General features: G+C 40.7%; 1 pseudogene; it reads right to left on the reverse strand.

Annotated features, from left to right (window-relative positions):
* Positions 1–6,061: 6,061 nt before the first annotated feature.
* LOC133372163 (5S ribosomal RNA) lies at positions 6,062–6,180 on the reverse strand (annotated as a pseudogene).
* Between the last annotated feature and the right edge of the window lie 996 nt (positions 6,181–7,176).

The raw sequence follows: 7,176 nt of genomic DNA on the forward strand, positions 1-7,176 counted from the left end.
AAAAAATATCTGAACCATCTACATCAGTGACAAAAATCCCTATTGAACATCCAGCTTCCAATGCAGTTTGCAAATGGCGGGAAGGGATCCTTTAAATGTAGAACTGAGATGCCAGATTTTTGCTAATGAGTCTGAGGAAAACAGTATTCCGAAATATATATTAGAAGTGTGAACCTACTGCTAAGTGTTTTGAATAAATAAACTATCTAGTGAGCTGTTAGGTTTCCAAACACTGTGGATAATTGATGCTCTGTGTTATTGCTACTTAATCATTGTGGATTCACACCCAGCTATGATCCGTTTATATACCCACCACTTGGCACCAAATCTGCAGTTGTCTTATTACTACATCTCTTGTCAATTTAGAAATATCTCCACATTGAAAATCAGTATAATCATAACCAACATCAAAAAGTTGTTGGAGATATTTTAGAGGAAGAAGCAAATAGTCCAAGATTATTTTTAAAAACTGTATCAGAGATATAATTCAATATTTGAAGCCAGAATAAGATAAATTAAGTAAACGTCCACTAGTTCCCCATATTAAAAATATGACCAAGCCAAAATTGCTCAGTTTCATTTAAAGAATCAAGTGTGAACAGCGCTTCCCATTTTGATGATTCCTAGAAAAATATTCCTCAAAAAATGTTCACTTATTAATTTACTAGTGTAAATGAACCTGTCCTCACTCTCCCTTTCAATTGCTTCCACCTGTCCTCTGTGATGTCATCATGTATCCAAATCTGATTGGCTACAAAATATCATGACACCATCTCATTCACTATATGTTCCCTGACTGGTTGGAATCACCAATAAATGATTGACCTAAGAAGGAAGAAGCAGGTGTAAGGAGAAACAATAGCACCAGGTTATTATTATTTTAATGATGGCTATTTATACCAAGGTGTCTTTCCCCCCCTCCCCAAGAAACACTTCTCCACAGCAATGTCTATTTTAGCTCTGAAAACTGAACCTGGATAATATTTTGCACAGGCATCTTTTTCAAACTTACTTCTAATCTATATTTTAAACAGATTCCATGTAACAGATGCTGGGATGTACCTCCATAGTACAGGTGCCTCTCCCTTCATTAGCCATCAAGGTAGCCTAATTCCTTGCTTCTAGCAGCCAGTACAGGTAATGACAGTTGGAGGTAGCAGAGGAGGTAGGCAACTGAGAGCAAGGGCCTGACATGACAAGAAAATGGTTTCTTTGCTAAGGCCTTTTGCTAATAAAATAATTTCCCTATTCAAGTCCCTGGGTAAAAAGTTGATTTTTGGAGAGAAGTTACTTCTCAGAAATTGGAAATGCTCTCATGATCTGCATTATTTTGTTTCACTGTGCTCCAAGGTCAGTCACGAGACCTTTTAATTGGGCAAGTTGGTCAGGTGTGGTGACGCATGTACACCAAAGTACTGGAAAATTCAAGCTTTCTGATTGGTTAAGAATATTCACTCTAGTTGCCATGCTTTTAAATATAAACCTAGCCTCATTCTTCATTCTGGTGCCTCACACTTTTGCCTAATACCTGAGCATCACGGCTGCATGCTGTGTTTTATTCCGGTGGGGGCCACATACTCTTTTGTTATGTATCTAGAGCTAGGGCAAGTTAGCTTTATCATTTTACTCTGGTTTGTCATTCCCAACTGTATTTCTTAATGGTTCTGGCTTTTCCCTTTTTATGCTGTTATTTTTATTTAATAAATCTACCTCAGTTATACCTGGCATGTTTCGTTTGGTAAAGCCTTGGTACTAATTCCAGTGTCCACCAGAATAATTCTGTGATCTTAAGGCTCCAGAAGCAAAGAGTCTTTCTTTCTTTCTTTCTTTCTTTCTTTCTTTCTTTCTTTCTTTCTTTCTTTCTTTCTTTCTTTCTTTCTTTCTTTCTTTCTTTCTTTCTTTCTCCCAGTAGGAGCTCAGGACGGCAAACAAAAACACTAAAAACACTCTAACATCTTAAAAACAGACTATAAAACATATTAAAACAAGACATCTTTAAAAACATCTTTTAAAAAAAAGCTTTAAAATGCATTAAAAAGCAATTCCAACACAGACACAGACTAGGATAAGGTCTCTACTTAAAAGGCCTGTTGAAAGAGGAAGGTCTTCAGCAGGCACCAAAAAGCTAATGTTATGTTATGTTCTTAATAGAGATGACATCTGTCTAATATTTAAGGGGAGGGAATTCCAACAAGTAGGTGCCACCACACTAAAGCTCCACTTCCTATGTTGTGTAGAATGGACCTCCTGATAAGATGGTATCTGCAGGAGGCCCTCGCCTGCAGAGCGCAGTGACTGACTGAGTATACGAGGGGTACTATGATCTTTCAGGTATCATGGGCCCAAGCTGCATAGGGCTTTGTACACGAAAACCAGAACCTTGAACTTAGCTCTTGTTTATTAAAATCTTAGGATTCTCTGCTAAAGAACGGAAGGTTCCTGGCTCAGCCTCATTGGACATAAGGAGTGATGCTAGTGTACTACCTTGCAGGATTGGTTTTAGACCCTGGTTGGTTGGCAACTGGTTCCTGGGTTTGGAAGACTGGTTCTTAACAATCACCTCTTCTCTTGGGCTACATCATCATCATCACCATGATTATGATTACGATTAACCTGCCCTTCACCCAAAGGTCCCACGACAGGTACAACAATTTAAATATATGACTTTAAAAACAACCTAAAATCCCAAAATAGGGTGGGTCCTAAAAATACGTGTCTCAGGTGTCAAAGACCAGGGTAAAGAGGTACATGTTCATCACACAATGGCTTCCACAGCTAGAACTATCTCCTCTTTGATGTATTTCATTTAACCTCTTTAACTATTCTGTATACGCAGCCATGTGGTATGGAAGGGAAGTGGTGAGTGGGCATGTTGTGTTCACCTGTGTTCATTTAGGTTGATCTGTGGCAGAATAAATAATCATTTGAGCCACTCACCTGCCCTACTGTAACTATCAGGAAGCTGGAAAAAGGCTGGAACATAATGATCCTTAGTGCAGTGGTTTGTTGAATAACATTTTTAAGGAGGATCCCTAAACTCCCCCAAAGGACAAAATAATGGCAGTGATTTACCAAGAACAAGTAGAGGGCAGAAACAGGTGAAGAGGGACTACAGGAGCAGACCCAGATGAGCATCCTGACATTAGATTTAACTGTACATTCAACAAAAATCATGCAACTGTCAAAAGACCACTTTAATTACATTTCAAATTAAGTTAAAATATGGAACAATTAACACAAGAAACACAGTTCCCAGATGCTCTTCCTTAAAATGGAATGTTCATCTGGTGGTGGTCCCGGGCCCAGCCTGTGCTAGCCACTGAGGATCCAAGGCTCTCTTTGTTTGTTTATCAAATTTACTGGAGATCTTACCATACAAATAATGGTGTTATACAACAGCTCCATGGCTATACATGCAGCTACAGTTAAAACAGTCCTTTAGAATTGGGCTGCTAGAGTTTAAGCTGTCTGGGGCAGAGACTGACTCATGTCTGTATTCCATATAGCACATCACCCATTCCTGATGCCTAATTCTTGCTGAACAGTAGCAACATGTCAAAGCTAAGTTGTTGGTTTAGTGTAGAGGCTATGAAATGTAATGGCCAAGAGCACAATCACAGATACCCCCATCTCAAATCTTATCACAGTCTCCAGGTAGAAGCCACTATTCTGTCATCCATGCCTATTTTATATGGTTGTTGTGAGGATTACTGGGATAATATATGTGAAACTTGTAATCTGCTATGCAAAATGGCATTATTGTTATGTTGTTGTTGTTGTTAGGGCTGGGCACCAGCTCTAGAATAATCCTGGATTGGAACGATTTGGCTTGACCCAGGATTCCTCAGGAGTGGGTTTAAGAAATTTAAGAAATTTAACACTGGAATCTATGATAGCACAGGCATGCTCAGTAAGAACCAACTGTCAAGCGTTCTAAAAGTTGTTGTTGTTGATGATGATGATGACCTGCGCATTCATGGGTTCAAATCTCACCTCAGCCATGAACTCACTAGATGGCCTTAGGCTAGTCTGCATTCCCCCAGTTTCAGTTTTATCAGCTCAGTATGGAGATAACACTACTACTTTGGTCTGTGAGACATGATGAAGCTTCACAATGTCAGAATAGCCAGATGTCAATGTCAGATAGTCTTTTATGTGAATTATGCCGGTGACTAGACGTCTCTACCCCACACATTGAACTTCCTTGATTAGGGATGTGTTCTCAGTTAACCATTGACAAGCAGAGACAAAAGCACAATCAGGGGAGGCCAGCAGAAAGGAAAGCATATGAGGGCTAAAAGGGAGGAGAGATGGAGTCAAGCTTCCTGGTTGTACTTTTTTGCATATAAATACAAATATTTTAAAAGAAAATCAGCAAGATTCCAAATGAGGAAAATTAAAAAAAGAAAAATTCAAACCCTATAGATCTTGGGTATGTTCCAATAAAACATGGGTCCAATAATCTTGTTCTTCTTGGTTAGAATAATATTTTGTAAATCATATCTATTTCTATGTTTTCACATCATATGGAGACAGCGAAAAGAAAATCAAAATTGACAGGCTTCCTGATTGTTGTGGCATTATCCAGTCAGGCTTCCTGATTGTTGTCACATTATCCTGGCCAAACAGTGGAGACTTAGGTCATTTGTTTGTCATTATCCTCTGTGATTGGAAAACAGTATGAAAACTCCATATTGGCCAGGTCTAGTATGAATAATATTAAGAGCCTGGCCATTGTCCCTTGCCTAGTCAGCAGAGCATTACCATCTTCTGTTTCCTGAATATGAACTCAAAGACCCCAGGTGGAAAAACACTTAGCGCAGGCCTAGATTCCAGCATAGCTTCCTACAAACTCAGCCTAGGCATGATTAGTTTAGAGCAAAGTGTTTGGGTGTAGTCATCAGGCCTAACATCACTCACACTATCCTCAGGCATATGCCATAGCTCCACTGCCACAAAAGAGCCCACCACTGAGACATGCCCTGCCTCGCTCCTTTAACCAACACTCCAATACAATCAGCACTGGCTGGCTAGGTTGGGAAGCCACCATTTTAATGTCCCCCAATGCTCTCAATGTCTATGGCACTATGGAAAGTTTAGCCAGCATCTTCCAATGGTGAGTCTGTGAGCTACCATTTTAATTTCCCTTTATACACCTGAAGTAGTGTTGCTCTAAGGATTGTGGGGAATGAAAATGGCACTCCATCAGAACATTGCTTTCTGCTGGGCCAGGTCGGCCCGTGATGGTGGGGTGTATTGACTGATAATAATAATAATAAACTTTATTTCTACCCCGCCCTTTTTCCAATAGGACTCAGAGCGGCTTACAACTAAAAACAACACCAATAAAAACATACAGAAGTATACTATTAAAAAAGAATTAAACTATGAGAAAAATTAAAACCATAAAATATAGGTTAAAAACAGCAGACAATTTAAAATAATAAAATCATATAATGTAATCACCAAACCTATGACACTTAATCCTGGTCGTTCTCTATCCCAAATGCCCGTTGAAATAAAACAGTCTTGTCGCCAGAAAGACGGCAAGGAAGGAGCAGATCGCACCTCACTCGGAAGGGAGTTCCGCAGCCTAGGGGCAGCCACCGAAAAGGCCCTATCTCATGTCCGCGTCATATGTGCTTGCAAAGGTGTGGGGAACACAAGAAGGGCCTCACCTGAAGATCTCAAATCCCGGAGAGGTTCATGTAGGGAGACACGATCTGTCAAATAGCCTGGACCTGAGCCATATATGGCTATGTAGGTCAAAACCAGCACTTTGAATTGTGACTAAAAAGAGGGCTAAGCAAAGGGACACTTAGTTGAGGGCTCTCTCAAGCCTACAGCTAGCCATAGCAGTCATCACAGGATAGCCTTCACACAAATACACACAAAGGAACACTTTGTTCTCATTTAAAGGCATAAGCAGGATGTTTGTTGTTATATGCCTTCAAGTCGATTATGACTTATGGCAATCCTATGAATCTTTTTTTTTTTTACATATTCATAGGGTTTTTATAGTAAGAGGTATTCAGAGGTGGTTTACCGTTGCCAGCCTCTAAGCCTATGGCACCCAGTATTCCCAGGTGGTCTCCCATCCAAGTACTAACCAGGCCTGACCCTGCTTAGCTTCTGGGATCAGACGAGATCGAGCATGTTCAGAATAGTATGGCCAAAGGCTGTTTGGGGATACAGGGAGATAAAATATGGTGGAGGTGAATTTGCAATGGCTCTTTTCAGTTACCAAATCAGACTGTTGGTTTATTTATTTTATTTATTATTTCAATTTATATACCGCCCTTAGCAGAATAGCTCTCAGGGCGGTGAACAAACAAGGTAAAATACAATATATCATGGTAAAAAATCACAAAAACATGTACAAACAAACAACAGAAAGCACAACAAAAACAAATACAACACAAATTAAGAAGGATACATATTAAAAATAGAAAGATTAAGAAAATTAAAAGATTAAAATGCCTGGGAGCATAAAAAGGTCTTTACCTGGAGCCGGAAAGATAGAAGTGTAGGCGCAAGGCGTACCTCTTCGGGGAGGCTGTTCCACAACTCTGGGGCCACCACAGAAAAGGCCCTAGATCTAGTAACCACCCTCCGGGCTTCCCGATGAGTTGGTACCCGGAGGAGGGCCTTAGATTCTGAACGAAGCGAACGGGTAGGTTCATAGCGAGAGAGGCGTTCCACAAGGTATTGAGGTCCCACGCCGTGTACTGCTTTATAGGTCAAAACCAGCACCTTGAATCTCGCCCGGAAGCAAATAGGGAGCCAGTGCAGACGCGCCAGAATAGGTGTTATATGCGAAGACCGACTGGTCCTCGTCAATAGTCTGGCAGCCGCGTTCTGCACCAGCTTCATCTAGCTTGGTATTATTTATGTTGACAGTTCTTCCGGGTTTCAGACAGGAGCCTTTTCTCAGTCGTCCCTGGAGATGTCAAGGATGGAACCGGGGAGTTCCTGCATGCAAAGCAGATCCTCTGCCAACACAGAGCTAAAACTGTTCCCCATATTCACATAGATTCACAGGGAAGGATCTAATGAATACCATTATACTGGTGTGTAAAATTCACAGCCAGTCCACAAGCTGTGGAGAGGAGTCAGCCATCTCTGCCCTCCCAGAAATGCTGTGTTTGCCCAGTTTCCCCCTCCACTTTGGATGAC

This window comes from Rhineura floridana, chromosome 17, assembly GCF_030035675.1.
Source record: "Rhineura floridana isolate rRhiFlo1 chromosome 17, rRhiFlo1.hap2, whole genome shotgun sequence".
Taxonomy (NCBI): domain Eukaryota; kingdom Metazoa; phylum Chordata; class Lepidosauria; order Squamata; family Rhineuridae; genus Rhineura; species Rhineura floridana.